Source organism: Callospermophilus lateralis, chromosome X, assembly GCF_048772815.1.
Source record: "Callospermophilus lateralis isolate mCalLat2 chromosome X, mCalLat2.hap1, whole genome shotgun sequence".
In the NCBI taxonomy this organism is placed as follows: domain Eukaryota; kingdom Metazoa; phylum Chordata; class Mammalia; order Rodentia; family Sciuridae; genus Callospermophilus; species Callospermophilus lateralis.
The window spans coordinates 23,553,618-23,577,829 of record NC_135325.1 but is presented as its reverse complement, the minus strand read 5'-3'; the positions used below and the strand labels follow the sequence as shown (position 1 = coordinate 23,577,829).

General features: G+C 35.5%; 1 pseudogene; it reads right to left on the bottom strand.

Annotated features, from left to right (window-relative positions):
• Positions 1-5,799: 5,799 nt before the first annotated feature.
• Positions 5,800-6,419, bottom strand: LOC143639367 (eukaryotic translation initiation factor 5A-2 pseudogene; annotated as a pseudogene).
• Between the last annotated feature and the right edge of the window lie 17,793 nt (positions 6,420-24,212).

Genomic DNA, 24,212 nt, shown 5'->3' with positions numbered 1-24,212 from the left:
TGTGTATATATGATTACATGACTGGTGCAATCCTACATCATATACAATCACACGAATAAGGAGTTACATTCCATTTATGTATCATGTGTCCAAATGCATTATATTGTCATGTATACTAATTAGAACAAATAAAAAATGTAGGGACTGGGAAGTGTAGACTTATTACATAATTAGATAACATTACCTTGTCAAACTAAAAATGCATATACAAAGGAAATGTGCAAATATGTATAAGAATGCAATGAAATATCCAAATATGACTCAATTTTGAAATGTGATTAAATATAGACATGATTCTTTTTTGGGGGTGGGTGCTGGGGATTGAACTGAGGGGCACTCAGCCTTATTTTGTGTTTTATTTAGAGACTGGGTCTCACTGAGTTGCTTAGGGCCTTGCTTTTGCCGAGGCTGGCTTTGAACTCGTGATCCTCCTGTCTTAGCCTCCCAAGCCGCTGGGATTACAGGTGTGCACCAGTATACCCAGCAACATGATTCTTCTTTTAAAATCATTCATGTTCTCAAATGAGCAGAAAGTTATTATTGTTTGTGAACTTCTAAAATAAATATTATATATTATTAAAAATAAGTATTAAATGCTTATTTAATAAGTATCTGCATTAAATAGTATTAAAAAATAAAAATAAAATACTGTGAAAATACTTGGGAGAAAAATAAAGAACCATTGTTTGGGGGGAAAAAACATTCTTAGGAGTGTAGGGTAAAAGAAGGATGATAGCACATAAGATGATTTGATGTAACTGTGAATTCTTCCTGGGGCAGGATTCAAACCCCTCCTGTTACATATTTTGATGCCCTCAATAGAGTTTATTTCCCCATAACTCAAAAATCCCTCATAATTCTTTCACATGATGGCAGACCAGTCTCTTGCAGTTTTATGTGGCGCTCTTCAGTCTAGACAGGCGTGATTTGCTTTGATATGGAAAGGTGAAGGGGCAAACCCCAGAAGGCTCCCTCATGAATTTCTCAGACAGGCCTCTTTAACTACTTGCTTGTTGGACCTGCCAACCCAAATAAGTGTGAGAGGAATAGAATCAGCTGTCCTGCAAGAGGCTAGAATGCTGGCTTAATCTCAGCCTCATATCAAGTGTGATTGTGTTTTAATGCAGTGGAAGCAATTCCAGAGGGAGATGGAACTGTAGCAACTTGTTTGGCTCTAAAAATTAGGCTTCAAGGCATGCCTCAGAAGGCTTGAGTTGGGAATAGTCTCTGTGCCATGTCCTGTGGAAAGACTACCTTGGCATGCTGTGTTTACATTTGCACGTTGTGGTTGTCAACCTGCCATCCTTGGCTGTAATTACCTCTTTCTAACTTATTCTCAAATCAGTATCACATACACTGTAAATTGCCTAGTTTCCATTGCACTTCCTCCACTGGATTCTTAGTGACTCCCATACCCAGTATGCTGTATTAAACAAACTCATCACCACAGATTACTGGCAATGCTTTCTGAAATGGGTATCCCTCATTACTATTCCCTACCTCCCTCTTTCTCATTTAAATGAGAATCATTTATATTTTCTACTTAAGACCTAATACACTCATACATTGCTGGTGGGACTGCAAATTGGTGCAACCACTATGGAAAACATAGTGATTCCTCAGAAAACTTGGAATGGAACCACCATTTGACCCAGTTATCCCACTCCTCAGCATATACCCCAAAGACTTAAAATCAACATACTACAGTGACACAGCCACATCGATTTTATAGCACCTCAATTCACAGTATCACAGTAGCTAAATTATGGAACCAACCTAGGTGTCCTACAACAGATGGATGGATAAAGAAAATATGATTTTATAATATATATATAAATACACACACATACATATATACATACATACAATGGAATATTACTCAGCCTTAAAGAATAATGAAATTATGGCATTTGCTGGGAAATGGTTGGAACTGGAGACTATCATGCTAAATAAGTCAATCCCAAAAACCTAAAGACCAAATGTTCCCCCTGATATGCAGATGCTAACACATAATAAGGGGGCAAAGAATAGAAGCAGCTCAGTAGATTGGACAAAGGGGAATGAAGGGAAGTGAGGGGGACAGCAGAATGAATCTGTCTTGACTTACCAATGTACACCATAGGAAATATATGCCACAGTGAATCTCTACATCATGTGCAACCACACGACTGAGATCTTAATTAGAATAAGGTATACTCCATGTTTGTATAAATATGTCAAATTATACTATACTGTCATGTATAACTGCAAAGAACTAACTTTAAAAAATCTAAAATTGCCTTCCACCATACATGCTTTGGTCCCTTTAGAACCAGAAATGAATTATATTTGCCTTATTTTTCCTCCTTTGGTGAGGATTTAGGAGAGATCTTATAGGCAAACCAAGTAGAACAATAAACCAAATTCTTACCCACTGCAAATTTTAAAAACATGGATTATTAAACACAAATTGCTAATTACATTTCTCTGTTTATGAGAGATGGTAAGGGGGGTGGTGAATAAAGATGTCATTAAGCACCACTAATTACCAATGAAATGATACCAGCGGGGAAAAAATCCCACTGTACTAAAATAGTAAAGGAAAAAATAAAGAAGCTTAATAATATCATTTGATGCATTCATCCAATAAAGAAAATACATTTTGAGCCTTTCTTCAGAAGACTCCTAGAGAGAATGATGGATGTTGACAATTCATTTTTTTAAACCAATGTTTAAACTGTATTATTAGTACATATTTGAAAGAAAAGGACTCATGGAATGGAAAAATCTTCCTGGTACAGACAAAAAAGAAAAAAGGTCTTAATAATTTCATAGCAATTTTTTAACCACTAAGATAGGAGAGATGCATATTGCTATCCTCAGTATAAATGGGTGCAATTTCTAGCTAAGAATACAATACCATCTCCCCCATTTTCATGGTGTTCAGAGTGACATTTTAATTCTCATTTCTTTCCTCCTCAATTTCTGCCATTACTGCCTTCTGTATAGTACTATTTCCTCATAATGTCTTAAACTTTATGCCATCTAAACATATTTCCTTGTCCAGTATAATTTTGAAACTTTATTAGTCATGCTAAATTAATTTTAGCCTACAGTGTAGAATACATGTTCTCGTGCTTCTGAAATGTATTTGTTCATTTTTAGGTGTTTCAAAGAATAAATTATATTACTGGATAATGCAACATAACAATTTCATGCCTCATTGTGCTTTTTATACTGATTGAACTTGTATGCTAAGGGAGTGGTTTTGAAAGTTAACAGCCACAGAGCTCCAAACCCAATGAATTCATGTTCTTTATCAAACAAACATGTTGTGGCCTGCAGAATTGACAAGAAAAAACAACATAAGTCAATTCCAGAAAGCAAATTGCTTTCCAATTCTAAATCTCCAAATCATTAAGAAATATAATTCTTTTCATTTAAGACCATAGTTTTTAATTAGACCAGGAGAAAATAAATTTTTCAAAAACATTGACATTGGCTTTATTTTTCCTTGCACATGAGGAGGAGCTAAGATCCTAAGGAAAACAAAATTATGTATGTATTTTCCTTTTTACTCCATTTCCCTTCATTCCAGCGAGGCTATGATTTTGTCCCCATGAATCTGCTGCATGGTGCTTTGGGAAGAAAATGCCTTTCAGAGGTGAAAAAATAAAAATACTGTTTTCTGTCTGTGTCATCTTTGACAGGTTATGTAGCATTCCTTTTTTTTATAGTTTTAGTAAGGTGAAATTGGCATGAAATACACAGCATTTGTTTAAAATATACAGTTTGGGGCTGGGGATGTGGCTCAAGCGGTAGCGCGCTCGCCTGGCATGCGTGCGGCCCGGGTTCAATCCTCAGCACCACATACAAACAAAGATGTTGTGTCCGCCGAAAACTAAAAAATAAATATTAAACTTCTCTCTCTCTCTCTCTCCTCCCTCTCTCTCTCTTTAAAAAAAATAAAAAATAAAATAAAATATACAGTTTGACATGTTTTGACAGCTGTATGTATACTCATATAGCCATCATCACAGTTCAGGTAATAAAAATATCAATAACCTCAAAATGCTTCCACATACCCGTTATGGTAGAAGTTAATAAAATATAGATAAAAATATTGATAAAAAGTATATGTATCAGTCAATGAGTTTGTGTTAGATCCTCACCCCCATGTTGCATTAAGTCAATATTAATGAATAGTTAAGTTCTCAGTGAATCTACTATTTTATGGCTTATTCTTTTCTACCAATAAGTCAAATCTTTTTTCAAGATTGTAAGCCTTAAAGTCTCTGGCCTAAGTGCTATACACATCAGCTGAGCTAGTTGGGGAAAAGAGAACTGGATATTGTAATAAACATACAGACACAAGCCCCAGGATTGGTTGACAGCTGAGCAAATGTTTATGAGTGAGCATGGGGCGAGGGGGCGGGTGTATGCATCAAAGGCATTAATGTCATTATTGGAAGTGGACCTGAACTTCATCAACATATGATACCAGGGGATGGGGATTTGCAAAATTTCATTGCAAGGAAACCATTGTCTGATGGAACAAAAACAAAACAAAATGGTGTACTGAGACCCTTAGCTCCCAAAAGGAAACTTTGTTTATGAGTCTCCATGGAGGCAGTTGGTATAATTGTGTACATGTTCTCAGTCAAAATGTCTGAGATTCATCACTTGTAGGATAACAGACCATGCACAAGTACTTGTATAGGAAAAAAAAAAAACAAGAAATTTATAAAGAATCTATTTGTGTGTGAGAAAATGAATGGATGTGGAAAAGAAAAAGATAAGATTTATACTACATTTTTCAGAGTTAGAAAGAATACCATGTTGACTGTAACTGTTCCCTGATTTAAAAATGCCATTCGGTGGTTAGATTGTTTTAAATTCAATCTCACTAGCTTTCTGTTAAAATGCATTTATATAAAGCTACTTTCTATTTTTTATGCTCATTACAGAGGTCTCAAGTCAAAAGCTAGAATTTATCAACCTCCTTTGCCACTGTCCTTTTTCTTTTTTACAGTCTGACTTGCTCATTTTCACTCAATATCCTGCTGTCAATGACAAGCAAGTACTAAAACCACCATGTAAGGTTTAAATCTACCAATAGTGTGGCAAAGAATGGTATGACCTAGGTAATACATATCAGTCACACAACCAGCAAGGTAACTGATGCTTTTTTTAAAAAAAAACACAATATCTTTATTTTGTTTTTTTATGTGGTGCCAAGGATCGAACCCAGTGCCTCACACATGGTAGGCGAGAGCTCTACCTCTGAGCCACAACCCCAGCCCCCTGATGCTTTTGATAACATGATTTTTGTTTAAAGATTTGTGTTTGCAAAAACAAACAAACAAAAAAAAAAAGATTTGTGTTTGCTACACACAGGCTAAAAATGACTATTTTAATCCATAATCTGTGTGTTCTATGACATTAAGTCTGAAATTAATGCAGAGCAATTCAACTTAAATGTGGTATTTCAATACCACCAAATCTTGCATTATCTCTTTTAAAACCCTGGTTTACTAATCATTTTGTTAAAATTAAGGAATGATTTGTTCAGACAAATCACATTTGCTGAAGCTTTATGTTTCTTGGACTCCCATCCTGAAAACCACAGGAATGTTATAGGAAAGACACAAAAATAATAAAAAAAGAATTATATATGTTGATTTTTTTTCAAGTTACCAACTACCTGCAAAATGAACCAGCACAATTTCTAAACAGTTTTTTAAAAATGAGGTTGCTTATGAAGGCCATAGCTTTGGTGACAACTTAGACCCAAACTTTGGATCTGCAGTTGATCCAGACCTAAACTGTTTGCTCATGCCTGATGTCCCCATTTATTTGCAGGGCTTTTATGGCTACAACATATTCTTCACTAATTGCACATGTGACAGATCCCTGAACATCTTCAACTGCATTGTACATCCTTCTATTTCTTTGTCTAGTTCACCTTCTGGCAGTTTAAGATCCTCATGAACTTCACCAGTTTTTGTCAGCAGGGAAAGGTATCCTGAATACATATCAGTTGATATTTCTCTTAATATTTGGAACATCCATATTGTGAGTAGAAGGACAAATATCTTGGGCTGGGGCTATAACTCAGTTGGTAGAGTGCTTGCTTTGCATGCACAAGGCTCTGGATTTAATTCACACCACACCACACCAACCACACCAACCACACACACACACATACACACACAAAAGAGCAAATATCTTCATGTTTTTTTGCCTGTGAAAATATCAATTCCAACAAGGAATACCTTGGCATGACCATGCTTTCCAGTTTGGGAAGTTGACATCTCCACTATTTTGCATTGTCGTCCTTTGAGCACCACGAAGTCATTTTTGCTCAGGGCCAAGCACTGCATAAGGTAAGTGCTGGAAGCCCCAAAATATCTGGTAGTGAAATCAATATCGTCCACCATGGTGGGCTGGGGAAATGCTAAGTTTTTGAAAGAACCTTTCAGCAGGCACAGAACGCCTATCTTCTGCATACCTGCACTAGTTCCTTGTAGCTACCTAAAATGCATATATTTAAATAATGTTTAAATAACAGATGACTGAAAGTGGTATAAGTGGACTTTTGGAAATTTATTTTAAAAATCACACTATTGGGCTGGGGAAGTGGCTCAAGCGGTAGCGCACTCGCCTAGCATGCGTGCGGCCCAGGTTCGATCCTCAGCACCACATGCAGGCAAAGATATTGTGTCTGCCGAGAACTAAAAAATAAATATTAAAAATTTCTCTCTCTCTCTCACTCTTTCTAAAAAAATAAAAATAAAAATCACACTATTTTTAAAAATATTTATTTTTCAGTTGTAGTTGGACACAATACCTTTATTTTATTTATTTTTATGTGGTGCTGAGGATCAAACCCAGGACCTTGGACATGTTAGGCAAGCACTCTACCCCTGAGCCACAACCCCAGCCCCTACACTGTTATTGAAAGATCCACACTAGCAACACTCACAGACCTATAAAGTTATGATTATTTTTCAGCTGTGGATCTCATAGTTCTACCACAGTTCCTTTTATTGTGATTTAAAAAGAGTATTATAGGGAGCCAGGCATGGTGATGCACACCTGTCATTCCAGAGGCTTGGGAGGCTGAGGCAGGAAAATTGCAAGTTCAAAGCTAGCCTCAGCAACTTAGCGAGACCCTAAAGAACTTGGCAAGCTCTTGTTTATAAGTAAAATACAACAACAGCTTGGGACGTGGCTCAGTGGTTAAGCGCCCCTGGGTTCAACCCCACCCTCACCCCTCAAAAAAACTATTATAAGGAGCATTGGATAGAGTATAGCTGAAACAATTTAAAATTTCTGAGAATAGTTGAAATATTAGACCAAAAAATAAAAAATGTCACTTGTATAGGTCAGTATCATCCAAATATGGGTGATTTATTAATACAATTAATTTAATATAATTCACACTAATAGCCATTTGACTACTCTCAGGTTAGCTTTCCCAAGATACTGAAATGGTAACTGTGCATATGTGACTTATCTGTTCTTTTAAAATATATTATTATTTTGCTTGCTCTACCTCCTTGAGTAATGTATCTTAATTATGAACTAAGTCTAAAGTTGCACAGGAAGCTTGTGCCATGTCCTAGTCATTGTGGACGTGGGAACAAAAAATGGTCATTTAAAGACAATTTTAGAATGAATACTAAATGACTAATTTTTGAGGCCATGTTATATGCTTATATATGTTTTACCAACAAAAATTTTGTAATGATTCTGTGAGGTTCATTAGACAATGAGTATTTTAAAGAGGAGGATCTAAAATCCACCAATACTAAGGAATTAAGACAAGACAGTTACAAAGAGAAGACTAAATATATGATTTATCCCTAACGTTTCAAACACTATGCTCTCACTAGTTTTTCTCTTTCTTATATATTTTGCACTTCAATTTAAGTAGAATAACAGTAGTTTAATTGTATGAAGATGAAAAATAAGGGGGTTACGTGAAAAGAACGGTTGTGTTCTGGGAAAAATAAATATGATTAACAATTCTATGTATACGGCATACTGACAAGTCATACAAAAGAACATACAAACAGCCATTAAGAGAATTTTCTCTTCATCATGAAACTTTTGGTTAAACATTTTTTGATGATAGAAAGACCATAATTTTTCTGTTTACAAAGGCTAAAGTACCCTGAACCTGGGCTTAATGTTATGTAATTTAGTGGACTCCAATTTATAAGCAATGTGGGGAACACATCTGCTTCTCTAATGCAGAGGTAATGAGATTCACATTTTGTCAGCGAGTTCTTCCCCTCCTCAGATGCCAGTCACTGCTCTAGGAACAAGTCTGAGTTGGAAAAACTTTGTTGTCTTTTATGAATTACACCTCAACTGTATGTTTATTTTTCCCTGAGGAATTTGAAAACCATAATTGGAGGGAACTCTTTTTTTGAGCTTCTCTGTAAGGCATATGTCTTTATTGATGGCACTCAGCTGCTGCAGGGCAAAACTCCAGCATCCAGCATGCTGAGAAATGAGCAATATACCAGACAAAAATGATTTGGCAATGTTGAAAATCCTCAGGGAAAATTTATGTAGTTCCACCAAAGACCATTAAATTCTACAATACAAACTGTGCTCTAACATCAAATTAGATTTAACATAGACCATGAATGTTTAATATAGCTCAGAACAACCATCATATAGAAATTTAGTGTGTAAAGGGGACAGAGAAGGGTCCCGAAGAGAAACATATTTATCAGAGGTAAAAGTTTGAATTTTGAAGGTTTAAAATATTACTACTGGCACATAAAGACCATTCTGTCTCCAAACTGCAGAATGCACATGGAATATTATTCAGAAAAGACCATATGTTCGGCCACAAAACTAGGAGTAACAAATTTTAAAAGGCTAAAATCACATTTTTTTTTCCTGATCTCAAATAGAATTCACTAAAAGAAGATTGGAAAATTCACAAATACCTGGGACTTGAACATTATACTCTTAAACAACCAATGGTTTAAAAAGATATAATAGCGAAAACAAAAAATACCTTGAGACAAATGAATTGAAAACACAATAAACAAAAAGAGGAAGCAGTAAAAGTAGTTCTATGAGGGAAATTTGCAGCTATAAGCAAATCCTAACAGAATAAAGATGAATACCTAACTTTATATCATAAGGAACTAGAAAAAGCAAACTAAAATAAAAAATACCATAAGAAAGAAAGAATAAAGATTCAAGGAAGGACATATAAAACCAACAAAATTAAAAGCTGATTCTTTGAAAATACCAACAAAATAAACAAATCTTTAGTTAGATGAAGAATGAAGTAGAGAAGACTCAAATTAATAAAAATCAAAAATGAATGTGAGGATAACACTATTAATTTTACAAAAATTAAAAAAGATTATAAAACACTATGAGAAATTTTATGTCATCAAATTGGATAAAGTAGGTAAAATGGGCAAATTCCAAAACACACAAGCTACCAAGAAAGTGTTATGAAAATCAAGAAAAATTTGTACAGACCTATAACCAGTAAGGAAATTAAATCAGCAATCAAAGCCTCAAAACAATTCATGGAGGGCTTTACTGGTGAATTCTATCAAATATTTAAAAAACTACCCATCTTTTATAAACACTTCCAAAAAAAGTAAGAGTATACTTAATTCATTATAACAAAAAGTCACCACAAGAAAGGAAAAAATACTAACCAATTCCCTTCAGAATATTGATACAAAAATCTTAAAAAGAATACTTGCAAGCAGAATTCAGTAGCATATTAAAATAATTATGCATGATGACCAGTTGGTATTTATTCCTGAAATGCAAAGATGGTTCAACATGCAATCAGTATAAAACAAAAGAGGAAATTCACGTGTTTATCTCAATTAATACAAAAAGTATTTGACAATATTCTATACCCTTTCATTATAAAAGCAATGAACAAACTAGGAATAGAAGAGATACTTAATATGATAGAAACTATAGAAAACCTCTTATCTATCATATCTAATGGTGAAAAACTGAAAGGTTTCTCCTAATACTGGGAACAGAACAAGGATGCCCACTTTGGCCACTTATATTCAACATGGAGTTGAAAATTCTAGGCAGTGCAATAAGGCAATAAAAACAGATATAAATTGGTAATAAAAACTGGAACATAAACTGGAAATTAAGAAGTAAAATAATATCTCTCAGCAGGTGATATATTATTATATTTAGAAAACCTTAAATATTTCACAAAAATATAGCTAAGAAGTGCAGCAAAGTTGAGGAATACAAAATAAATATACAAAATTCAGTTGCATTTCTATATAATTAACAGTCCAAAAGGAAAATAAGAAAACAATTCTTTTTATAACAACATCAAAATGAATGAAATACTTGAATTTAATCACAGAAGCAAAAGACTTGTATACTGAAAACTGGAGAATATTGTTGAAAGAAATTGAAGACATAAATAAGTAGAAAGCAATTTTTTATTTCACAAACATGGGGAGGCTAAATATTAAATAAAAACACTACCCAAATATATCTATAGATTCAACACAATTCCTATCAAAACCACAATGACTTTTTTTTTTTTTTGCCCAAACAAAAAAATCCATCCTAAAATTCACATGGAATTTTAAAGGAGCCTAAAGAGCCAAACCAATCCTGAAAAAAAAGAAAAAAGAAAAAAAAAAGATTAAATAAGCCTCTCCCCAACCGCACATGAGCCTTTTCACACAGTCGGTTATTTCTCTGGCTTCTGTATATCAGTATGAAATGAGGCTATTAAATCCCCTGGAAATTGATCAGGTAGAAGGATTACCAGGGCCAGGAATTGATTGTTATAGTTCACATATGAGGTGCCCCAGAAGCTCAGACTTCCTAACTTAAAAACTTATTACAAGCTGTGCATGATGGTGCATGCCTATAATTCTAATGACTCAGGAGGCTGAGACAGAGGATCACAAGTTCAAGGCCAGCCTCAGCAATTTAGTGAGGCTGTAAGCAACTTAGTGAGATCTTTTCTCAAATAAAAATTAAAAAGGGCTTCAGACGCCTTAAAGAAGAATGAAATTATGGCATTTTCAGGTAAATGGATGGAACTGGAGAATATTATGCTAAGCAAAATAAGCCAATCCCAAAGAACCAAAGGCAAATGTTTTATCTGATATGTGGAAGCTAACTCTCAATAAGTGAGGGGGAGGGGTTGTCCTAGGGAAGAATAGAGGTACTTTGGATTAGACAAGGGGAATGAAAGGAGGGGAGGGAATATGGGGGTAGGAACAATAATAGAATGAATTGGACATTATTACTCTATGTACATATATGATTATGTAACCTGTGTAACTTTACATCATATACAACCAAATGAGAAGTTATACTCCATTTATGTATGATGTGTCAACATGCATTCTACTGTCATATATAACTAATTAGTACAAATAAAAATATTTTTTTTAAAAAAAAGGGCTGCAGATGTAGCTTAGTGGTAAAGCATCCCTGGGTTAAATCCCTAGTACCAAGAAAACAAAAACTTACTACAAAGCTACAGTAATCAACAGTAATCAATACAGTATGGTATTGGCATACAGACAGGTGATATAGACCAATGGAAAATAATAAAGCATCCAAAATAGATCCTCTTATATATGGCCAAATGAACTTTGACGAAAGTTCCAAGATCAATAAGTAAGAAAATGTAGTCTTTTAAGAAAATGATTCTGGAAAAAAATTGAATACTCACATGCAAAAAAAAATCAACTCAAGATGGATCAAAAACCTTAATGTAACAACTTAATCTCCAATATTCTTAGAAGAAAACAGGGGGAAGTTCAAATTTAGTTACAAAGCACCACAGAATAATACAACACTTAGATATTATTTCATTTTATTTTAATTGATAGTTTATACTCCAAAAAATATACATTTATCAGATAATTTTTGCTTATAAAATTATCCAATATTTTGTTTATGCTGAAATTTCTCATTTGCTCATTGTTGATGCAAACTCTCTGAAAGATAATTTAATGATGTATAACAAAATACTTAAAAATATACCTACATTTTGATACATAAATTAGAAATATGGGAATATATTCTAAGTAGGTAACTATGAATTGCCTAAAACTTGGGTTCAATGCTCAGTACCAAAAATAAAAATTAAAAAAATGAGCTTATGTTTATGATCATTTGCATTTTATAGATGAGGATACAAAAACATTGAAATTCAACTAGCTAGTAAAGGACTGCCCTAGTATAACAGTTTTCAGAGTTTTTGAGGAGGTTAAAGACAGAGCAGAAGCATGAGATATTTGTGTATCCAAATAAATCCAGGGAATGGCGATTCTGAATCCAATGTAAGCAAGTTTGGCCTATGAGCTTTAGGTGATGTATTGCTCGGAGACAAAACCTTTAGAAATTGGCATTTGGGTAAGCCAAAACCACGGGGAGAGTTTCAACTTTTATATATTGGTTATATGTTATTTCTAAAATTTAAAAATTTTAAATGAACCTTTAAGTGTGCTAACTAGGGATGGTGGTATCTGTGCAGTGGCAGGGAAGGGAACAACATATAGAAAAATAAGGGACTCTATAGAAAGAGCACCAGAGTCTTAGCATATTTTATATTATTTAATCCTCAAAAAAACCAAAAAATTATGAAATAAGAATTATTAGCATCATTGAGAGTTGAAGAGGTTTATTTTCTCAAAAATGTTAAGAATTTTTTCCAGGGCCAAAGTGCTAGAAGATGATGGAGTCAGAATTTTTTTTCAAAAAATAAACATCAGAATGAATAACAGCCCCAAATGTCCATCAACTGATGAATGACTAAATAAAATGTGGTATGTCCATTATAAAGATATATAATTTGAGCCTGGGTGCGGTGACACATGCCTGTCATACCAGCAACTTGGGAGGCTGAGGCAGGAGGATCCAGAGTTCAAAGCCAGCCTTAGTAGATTAGCAAGGCATTTAGCAACTCGGGTGAGTCTCTGTCTCTAAATACAAAAAAAAGGCTGGGATGTGGCACAGTGGTTAAGCACCCCTGGGTTATCCCTGATAACAAAAACAAAAAGAAGATTTATCACTTGTTAATTAAAAGGAATAAAATACTAATAACTGAATTAACCTTGAAAACATTATGCTAAGTGAAAGAAGTCAGTCACAAAATAAAACATGCTATATGATTCCATTTATAACAAATGTCTAGAATAGAAAAATATGTGGACACAGAAACTAGATCCACCATGTCAGGGGCAGGGTAAGTAAAGAATGGGGAGTGGTTGCTAAAGAGCATAGAGTTTCACTATACCCAATGTTCTGCAATCAGATACTGGTGATGATTTCAAAACCTTATATACATATTTTCTACTAAAGCCCAATAAATTGTATTCTCTAAAATGATGAATTTCATTAGATGTGAATTATAGCTCAATAATAAAAAAGAACCATGATAATGATGTTATGTTGTACTGGGTTCTTATGAATTAGTTTTATCTTTCCCAAAATTTCTGTGCTATGGTTAACTAAATTTTAAAATGAAAAGAAAAGAAAAAGTCAGACATAGGTCTAAATAGAACCAGTAGTACTGGTGACAAATATATCATAACAAATTACCAGATGTGTTCTCAGCTAAAACTGGAAAGAAGGGATTATCACTCCACAGGAAATGAGTTTCTGAGCAGCTGCTCTCTGTTGCCATGACAACTCAGAGGTCCTGACCTCCTTAAGATGCAGTACCAAGTAAAATCTACCAAATTCTTGCTGAAAAATGCATTCATTCCTTCCACTTTAATAGTCAGTCAACGAACCAGTTCACCCTAAGAGACTTATGTCTCACCCCTTTGATTATGTTGAGGACAATGGATAAGGTGGGGTGTGCCTTGTATTTAGTGAGTTGGGCAATAGTGGAGCTTTAGATTCATGAACATTATCTTGGACTAGTGTTGGTGTGGGATCTTGGACAAATTATGGACTTCTGAGTCTTAATCTCCTAACTTGTTACATGGAGATAATCCCTGTAGGGAAAGCTGTTACAGGGAATTATGGATAAGTTAGCATGCAAAGTGCTTAGTACTTTGCCAGACTCCAAGGGAGTGCTTAAAGATATGGCTGGTTCCATTACAGAATTTTACCCTTTCTTCCATTCCCTTGACAAATATGCACTGGTTGCTAACTCTTTGCCAAGCATGATTCTTATCATTGGGAATGCAGCAAAGAACAAACACATAAAGTTTATGGTGCTTACATGTTGGTGGAGTAGACACGCAATTAAGATTAAAAAGATATATATATATATATATATATATATATATATATATATAGTATTAGGCAATGATTTAAGAGCTAAACAGAAAAAAAAAATAAAAGAGGAAAGTATAAAGTTTTAGTACAGTGAACTGAATTTTTGTTTAGAGACCAGGAAAGTCCTCACTGAAATGGGATTTTGAGTAAACACATGAAGGAAGAAAGCAAGGAGCCATGAAGGTTTCTTGTGGAAAAGCATTTCAAAAGAAGCACAATATTTATATGAAAAAAAGTTCAACATTTTTAGACATCAGAGAAAGGCAAATCAAACCACCACTAAGATTGCATTTCACTTCAGTCAGAATGGTCATCATCAAGAATACAAATATTATAATAATAATAATAATGATAATAAAAATGCTGGTGAGGATACCAGGGGGAAAAGGAACACTTGTACACTGTTTGTAGGGATGTATATTAGTACAGCCACTATAGAAATCAGTATGGAGGACCCTTTAAAAACTAAAAATAGAACTACCATATTATCCAGCTATATCACTCCTAAATGTGTACCCAAAGGGATTAAAAATCAGCACACTATAGAGATACTTGCATACTCATGTCTATCCCAGCATAATTCACAACAACCAAGTCATGGAACCAGCCTAGGTGCCAGTCAATGGATGAATGGATAAAGAAAATGTGGTACATGTCCAAAATGGAGTATTGTTCAGGTGTAAAAAATGCAATCGTGTCATTTGAAGAAAAAAAATGGATGGAACTGGAGATCATAATGGTAAGCAAAGTAAGTGAGATTCAAAAAGACAATTATGTTTTTCCTCAGATGGATGGAAACTAGGGGGAAAAAAGAGGACATGAAAGTAATAGGGAGACTATTAGAGAAGAGGGTTGATGAAAGGAAAGGAAGTGCAATGGGGGTGGAGATGATGAAAGTATGTTATTTGAATTACAAATATGCCACAATGAAACCTATTATTCTGCATAATTAAAATGCACTAAAAAGAGATTATATCTTAAAATAATGATAAGCACTCTAAAGACATAACTCCCAACTAGTAACTGTTCTCCTTGAAATATTTCACCAACTTATGGCCTGGAATTTCCCTTAAAAACATAAACTTGTTTTAAATTTTCTTTTTAAAAATCATGGTACTTGATGGGAGAAAACATAAGTAATATGAGATGAAGATATTTTCCCATAGTCTACTATAACATGAGCCCAAAACTTTTTCTTATTCTACTTCCTTCAAATATAATTCAGAAGTGATTTTTTTCCAGTCTTTTATGTTACTTTCTCAAGTCTCCATTTATAGTTTTAGCTAAACTTATACTATTCTTTTGGTTTTACTCTTTTCTATTTGTGTTATTTGTCAGAAAAATGCACAAAATCTTGGAGATATGGGTCTTCTTTACATAACACTAATATCCCCCATACCCCCCCCCTTTTTTTTAAAGTAAAGCATACAACTTTCTAGGGGATGTGATTTGTGAAATTTCTCCTCTTAAAATTAATTTGTAATACATACTGGCAACTTCAATTGTTTTAAAACAGATGAAGCTTTTATTTTGTAATTTTAGGATAGTCATCAAAATGGAAATAGTGTCAATATTTTTAGATTCAATATCCATCAACTATTAATGACTGATAAAATCCTTTTTATAAAAATCTGATTTTGCTGGGCTGGGGATGTGGCTCAAGCGGTAGCACGCTCGCCTGGCATGCGTGCGGCTCGGGTTCGATCCTCAGCACCACATACAAGACAAGGATGTTGTGTCCGCCGATAACTAAAAAAGATGAATATTGAAATTCTCTCTCTCTCTCTCTCCCTCTCTCTCTGTTTAAAAAAAAAATCTGATTTTGCTTTTGAAAAAAAGAGGGGAAGTCACAATGCTGCCTAAAATGGTCAGACACCCATGAAATTGCAAACTTTATATCATTAGACATCTTTATTTTTGTTATTTCTTTCTGGAAACCAGCCACATCACCAACCACAGGATACCATAGTGTCTAATATTTAGTCACACCAGCCATACTGGTCCCAGCCATGTCCCCATCCTGGATCTCCCAACACTGATCTTGCTCTATAGCCACCCACCTTTTTTGGAGGGGGCCTTCATTATGACTTAAACTAAGAATTTGAATATGTATCCTTTTACTCAGGAAATCTCCTCTATGCCATCTAACCAATGATTCGTCTGAGATCTCTCTTTGGAAGGTGGAGGGATTGCAAATGATAAATAAGAAGTACCTTGCTTTTGCCTGGTTTCAGAGGACTCTCCGGCTGCCTTTATACTTCATAGGTGGTTTGAAGTATAGGTGTTGAGTTCTGTCTTTCATCACTATAATTTTCACTTAAGAGCAACACATTTTATATTTATAGGCAATAGATTTCTGAGAAGTTTCAATGGGTATATGGAAGTAACTATAGCAAAGAATTTGGATGTAGACCACAAGATGCCTAAGGACATGAACATACATCACGTTTGCTTGAGAGTCTGGGTAAAATTGAAATTGAGACTGGTCTTAGAGATCAGGAACAGGTCCTTGTTCCCCAAGTTTGAAGATTAAGCACCTAAGAAACATTGAGGCAAGCACAGAAAGCAAGTTTTATTTAAGAAAAGGACAGAGATAGACTTTTCTGAAGAGATGAGTCCCCAGAGCCGGTGTCCATGGGAAGGGGTATGTCTTGCTTTTTTATAGACCCCAGAGACCCTCTCTTAATTATTGACTTCTCGTTTTTATATTTATTTTTTAGTTGTAGTTGGACACAATACCGTTGTCTTATCTATTTTTATGTGGTTCTGAGTATTGAACCCAGGGCCTTGCACATGCTAGGCAAGCACTCTGCTACTGAGCCCCAGCTTCTATTTTTTTCTCTGTATATGTACCTAAGAGCAGGAACACAAAGGTTAATTGTTAGCCCAGGAGCACAATTGCCGAGGTTAATAACCCAGTTTCTTCTGTTTGATAACCAGTGATAACCAGTCATCATCGTCTCTCAACCCCTATCATCCATTTAATCAGCTATTGTGCTGATGTGACTAAAAGATCTGACCAGAACAACTGTAGAAGAGGAAACGTTTGAGGGCTCATGGTTTCAGAGGTCTTAGTTCATAGAAACCTGGGTCCATTCCTTGAGGCTTGAAGTGGGGCTGAGCATCATAGCAGGAGAGGGTGGCGGAGGGAAGCAGTCACATCAAGCAGAGAGACTCCCGCTCCAGATACAAACTATACACCCCATGGCCCCGCCCCCCAATTAACCACTTGCTCCAGCCACACCCCACCTGCTTTCAATGACCACTCAGTTAATCCCACCAGGGATCAATTAACTGATTAGGTTAAGACTCTCACAACCCCATCATTTCTCCTCCAAACCTTATATTATTAATTATACCAGCATGGAATATAGTTTGTACACCTCACATCCAAACCATAACAATTATCTACACCAATTGCCTGACCTAGGCAAGGTGGGGCTGCAGGCAGATTACTTTTTGGCAAAGAAAGCATGTGGGGGGTGTCAGCATAGTGGGCCCATTTTATAGAATTATTCTCTTAACCTCATGTTCCCACTATTCTCATCTAACTGTCCCCTTGAAAAATGATGGCCACTGTGAAAGGGAGCCTTCCTCAAATGTTTGCTCAGTGACTGGCAATTCAAGGTACCTTGAAAACAGAGGTTGGATGGTTACATGCTGATGATTCAACTTTAACAGGATTTCTGTGTAATTATACAATGTTCAAGTATTGTGGTGATTTGCTACACTGTCATTCCCTTCTTACTGGATATTCTGTTCAAGGATCTTCCTGCTCCTCCAAGTCTCCACTGATTTGTTCTTTTATTCCATTGCTTCTTTTATTCTTCAACCCCTAGGAATTTCTGTAAGCCTGAATATGAAGCCTCTTATCATTTCCAAATTCCAAATTCTCAAATGTAACTTTCCAGTCTGTATGGTTACTAGCTTTTAAATATAAAAGCCTGCATATGAATTTTCTGTTTTAGAATTAATGGATATATGCTCTATTGTCTTTTTACTTATTTTATTAGCGCATTAGTTATACATAATATTGGGGTTCATTTTGCCATAATTATACCAGAATGGAATATAATTTGCCTCAATTCAGTCTTTGATTATATTCTACGACTAATGTCATTATGAAAATAAAAATGGATTTTCAACATTTTTCAAGTCTCAATAAATTTAGTGAAAATGTCTCAATTTAAGAAAACACACATTTTATTTCAGGGAAGAGTCAAAGATTGCCTTCCTTCATGCAAAATAGCAGTTTGTTGTTGCTAGAAACAGACTTTATAATGCTTTCTGTGGGGGGAAAAATGTTTTCTATTTAGACCACTGCTTCTCAATCTGTCTGCTCAGAGCAAGCACCTGTGGAGCTTTAAAAAAAAAAAAAAACTGATGCCTAAGTCTCACCCTCAGATTGACTTAATGAATCTGAACTGAGGCCAGGATTTCTGAGTTTTTGTAAGCTGTAATGTACAGCCAAGATATAAGCCACTGGTCTAATCCCTTTTTACCAAACTCTCTTGAGTTATGGAGAAACAGAGCTATTCATCTCATAACCTATATAGCCTGTATTTTAAGACAAACTCTACCCTATCATATGGCTACTCTTGCTTTGATTGGATAATGCAAACAGCAATTTTTCAATGTCTCATTGAATTCTAACAGCAGATATTCAGAGAAATGCTTGAGGGCATCAGATTTGTCTTAAGGGTTGGGGGGAGAGATACATATATGCTTCAGTATTTTTTTTCTTCTATGAACAGAAGGAAGGCAAAAGATAACTCAGCTAACCCATCCAGATTGTTCTCCAGAAAGGCTTAATTTATGCTTATGCAGCAGAAAAACTGCTACCAGATGGAACCACTTACTTACAGCACAATAATGCTACCGCTAGCTATTTATGAAACACCTATTTTAAAAATTAACTTTCAAAATGTTCAAGAAACTAAGTGGGAAAATGATTTTTAGCAGTGCAACTTAAGTCTTCCTAAGACAGTCCTGGCTCTAAATTTCAAATTTGTTCTTCTAACAGTCTCTGTAGGATATTCAGTGACAGAATTTCTTATAATCTTAAATTTTAAAATTATATATTTTTTGACTCAAACATAGTATCACTATTCCAATGTTTGGTCCCCAGATTGGCAACATCAGAATCTTCTGGAAATTTTTTTTAATTTTGGATTTTCAGTACTGCCTCTAAGTACTCAATTAGAAACTGTGGATGCAGAGTCCAGCAAGCTAGGTTTTAATAAACTCTCGATTCCGATTCATAATGAAGTTTGAGAATCAGTGATATAGAAGATATAGGCATTTATACTTGTTCTCTGGCTCCAGAGAACTTTTAAACTTGTTACTGTCTAAGCCAAAATTCAAATAAACTTGAAAAGAAAACCCTTAAAGGGATATTTTAAATATTCTTTGACCTCAGTTTTTTCTTCTCATTCACTTTTCAAGTAAATAGGCAAAGTAATGCTTCAGCTTTTGTTTTATCTCAACTTATAATAGGTTGTTTTTGATATAAACATCTACATAGAATTCTTTAAAAAAATTACTATAGCAGAAAGGAAGAGAGATTCCTGATAGCCTGGCTCCTTCTGGGACTTTATATCTCTTTTTCTATCAACAATACTCTCCACTTTATATTCCAAATTTATTACCTTTCCTTTCTCTTAAGAAATATCTCAAGGGAAGTTTAATGCTCAAATCTGGTGAGTAATTTTCCCACTTCTTTCCACCCGTATTTGTTTTCTTTATCTTCTACTTCATGCATCTTGCACCACCTCCTTTCTTCCTGTGATTTTTCATATTATTGACTTCTTGTTCCTTTTTCTGACAAGAAGTTTTCCATATCTTCCCAGGATTTCCTTGTACAGACAATCTAAATTTATGCATGCACAAAGAATACCTTTACCTTAGTCCAGATTCCTTAGAAAACAGCTAATTTGCAGCAAAGCTTAAATTCTCATACTTCATTGAGGGTGAAGTGGAGGGAAGTGTGAAATATCATGGAAGAGGTGAGAGAGGGGAGGAATTGAGACAAAAAAGAAAAGATACAAAAGAAAAAGTGCAACATGCTGTATTATCACACTGAACACAGCTTCATAAGAAAAGTTAGCTATTTGATTGATCACATGGACCAACCCCTGAGAATTATATGGGGATACTGCACCTCAAAAAAGAGTCTGTAGAAGAAGAAAATGAGCAGGATTTATCAAATTGAACCTTCTTGCTTATTGTAGCATTCTAGTCCAAGCTTGCCCCACAGAATATTAACATCTGAAATCTTCAGGTTGTGTTACTGAGCTTCTCTAGGCAACCACTAGGAAAGTCAGACTCCCCTATTAATGATGCAGGACATCATCCAAATGAGGAAGGGGTGTGAGTAACAATAGCTTCCATAGGTTATAGGACTTTGGTGTCTGAGCTGTGGTGGTTCCTTCTCTGAGTCCTCATGCAGGCCTGGGGTCACCCTGGGAGGCTGTGTTAGGAAATATTTCCATGAAAACATCTTTTTAAGGTGGTAGTGGAGGCATCTAGGTCCAAGAGAGTCTGGAGAAGTACATAAACTTGGGTAGTCAATTGTACTTTCTAATCTACTTGCACAATTTTCATAGCATTGTTTAGTAGCTAGTCAGCCATGAATGGGAGAGCAGGGAAGGACAGGGAAGGGCAACAGAAAACCACAGGGAGCCTCATCTGACAGATAAGCAAGCACCTGGAAGATGCAGACTTGTTATGTTAAAACCTTCCCTAGCCATAGTTTCTCCTTAAGAAAAACTTGCTTGGAAATCATGTCATACACAATCAGGTGGCCCTTCCTTATGATCAAAACTATCCCCCCCCCCAAATACCCTGATACTAAAACATCAAAACCTTCACAAAGAAAACTTGGTGGGGGTGATTCAAAGGGCAATGAACTGATTAAGGGGGGCAAAAAACTGAGACAAAAACAGAGGAACTCAATTTCCTTGAACACTAACTCTGAGCACCATACCATTCTCTCTTGGCGGCAGTCCATGCAATTCCTATGCTTTCAGTCCAAAGTCAGAAGGTACTTGGGGAGGATTCTGGAAATTTCCCTGGGACTCCCAATTAAACTAGAAGGCAGGAGGGACACACCATCCCCCTCCTCTGTGAGAAGATCCACTCTTTCCTGTGAGAATATCCACTTTCCCATTTCCTATCCTTTCTAATAAACTCATACCTGTAATTCTGAGTAACAGGCCTAAAATCTTGCTGACCTCATTGCAAGAATTGGGATGAAGGGTGTGGCATGGGAATATGGGGAGTCATGCACTTCAGTTTCCCAGAAGGCCCCAGCCCTGTAAAAGCGTTAATCCTTGACAATCCAATCCTTGACAATTGTAACCTCTTATGAAGTTCTAAATAATTTTATGACTGCTGTTTTACCTGACTTAGAAGGTGGAATATATTCACCACCTTCTGTTTTATCAGAACTCCAGATTTTCATCATCATGAACAAGCACTTAGCCTCTTGTTTGAATGGGGGAGTAAATCAGAACTTTATTCCTGAGGGATCTAAGTCCTTTTTACAGGTACTCACAGAGTTTTTCAAGGTCTACAGATATTGAGAGTAAGAGAGAATTCTTGATATACCAAAGCCAACTGATGACTAAATGGGACTAGCCTAAAGTATTCTTTCCATTAAGGCACTTGGCTGCATTTAAAAGCAGAGAAAATAAATCAAATCTGGAAGGCTCCATTTCATAAATCCAGCTACTTGGTTAAGGACAATATTCACATTTCAGTTTAACATACCATTCAATACCTTCATATTGTTGCCAAGGAAGGTTTCAATGATGTCATAAAGCACACAACTATATGAAAATGAATGATCTTGCATCTTTGTGGAAGAATTGGTAGTTTCTTTTTGTGTCTAATATGAGTAAGAGCAAAAAAAATTGTAAATAAGGAAGAGGAAGAAAGCTGGTCTAATTATCTATTTCATTTGGAAAAGCAATTATATAGATGTTACTCTATCAGCGCTTCATAGAGTGTTTACAGTGTTTACTCATTTAAGATCATAATAAATTTACAAAGTAACTTACATTATCACTCTCTCTTCACAGATAAGAAAACTTTGTGACCTAGAACAATTAAGTTTATGTTTTTATGTCATAGTTTTGTTATCTGAAGTTGTTAACTACATAGCAGTGAAGCAATAAAATGTCCTTATTCTTTGGAAATCCTGTCAGGATGAAAACAGTGGAAAATATTTCATTTTCATTTTCATAGAACACACTAGGTACAATTAAAAAGTTTCAGCCAGGCACGGTGACTTACTCCTGTAATCCTAGCCACTTGGGAAGCTGGGGCAGGAGGATCACAAATTCAAGGCCAGCTTCAGCAACTTAGCGAGGCTCTGAGCAACTTTTATGACCCTATCTCAAAGCAAAAATAAAAAGGGATGGGGATATGGCTCAGTGGTAAAGTACTCTGAGTTCAATCTCCAGTACCAAAAAAAAAAAAAAAAGTTTTAAAATTAGGGCTGGGGATGTAGCCTAGTGGTAGAGTACTTGCCCAGCACATGTGAAACCCAGAGTTGAATCCCCAGCATTGCCCCCACAAAAGTTTCAAAATTATCACAAATCAGAAAAAGAAATCCCTACCAGAGTTTAGCTTTTATAAGATCTATAAATGATAAAGGAAGATCTATACCCCTGTCATGACATAATTAACTGTTTTTCATTCATAAAACAATGCTAAAATAAAACTCATGTTTTAGTAACTGAAATATTAGCAAATCTGTCGCAAAACTGTATGTCATTCCAAAACTATGTTCTCAAACTACAGAGAAAAATAAGTTTATAGATAATGCAAATGATACATATTTGCAGAAATAAGAATAAAGTGTTTTATCTGAGTTGAACTTGTTAATATCACCACTGAGATTCATTTCTTGGGGAAAAGCTAAAAATCTATTTTTCTCCAAAGATCTAACTCTGGTAGAAAAACAAGTTACAGAGACAATAATGATAATGTTGGGAAAGTATCTTATCTGAGAGACTCAGTGGGGAAGAAAACCATCCCTCTGGCTGTTGGCATATTGTGTTAATCAGTGGACCATGACATAGAACAATAACCTTCTACCATGCACTAAGCATGCAGCTCAGAAATTGCCACACACTGAAAATTCCCAATGAGCCCAAGAGATATTAGCGGGAAACTTAATGAGCAGCAAATTTCCTAAATAGGTATGTGTCTGTCATACAGTGTAGAAATACTAGTATATTCTGCAAAATGTTGTATCTGGCCTCCAACTCTATTCCATATGATAATCCCAGGGAAACTGTATTGGCTTGCTTAGTGCCTTCTAAGAGGAGCTATTAAAGATTTCTGAATCAGGGGCTGGAGTTGTAGCTCAGTGGTAGAGAGCTTGCCTAGAATGTGTAAGGCACTGGGTTTGATTCTCAGCAACACATATAAATAAATAAAATAAAGGTCCATCAACAACTAAAAACAAGAATAAAAAAAAGATTTCTGAATCAGTGGTCTAGATTGTTCTACGTGGGGATTATAAGTTTTTCACCTTTGGTTTGAGCCCCTTAATCTTGGTACCTGTTATGGTTTAAATATATGGTATCCCTCAAAAGTAGTATGTATTAGTGCCTGAGAGTTTAGGTTATGGTAGTCTTAACACAATCAGTGAATTAATCCCCTGATAGGGATTAATTGAGTGGTAACTGAAGATTGGTAGGGTATGGCTAGAGGAGGTGGATACCTAGGGGTGTGCCTTTTGAGTATATATTTTGTCCTTGTTGAGCTGAGCTCTTACTCTCCCTCTCCCTCTCCCCCCTTCCTCCTCCCAAGCCTTCCTGGTGAGCAGCTTCCCTCTGCCACACTCTTCTGCAATGATGTTCTGCCTGGCCTCAGACTCTGAGGAATGGAGCTGGATGACTATGAACTGAGACCTCTAAAACCATGAGTCCCCA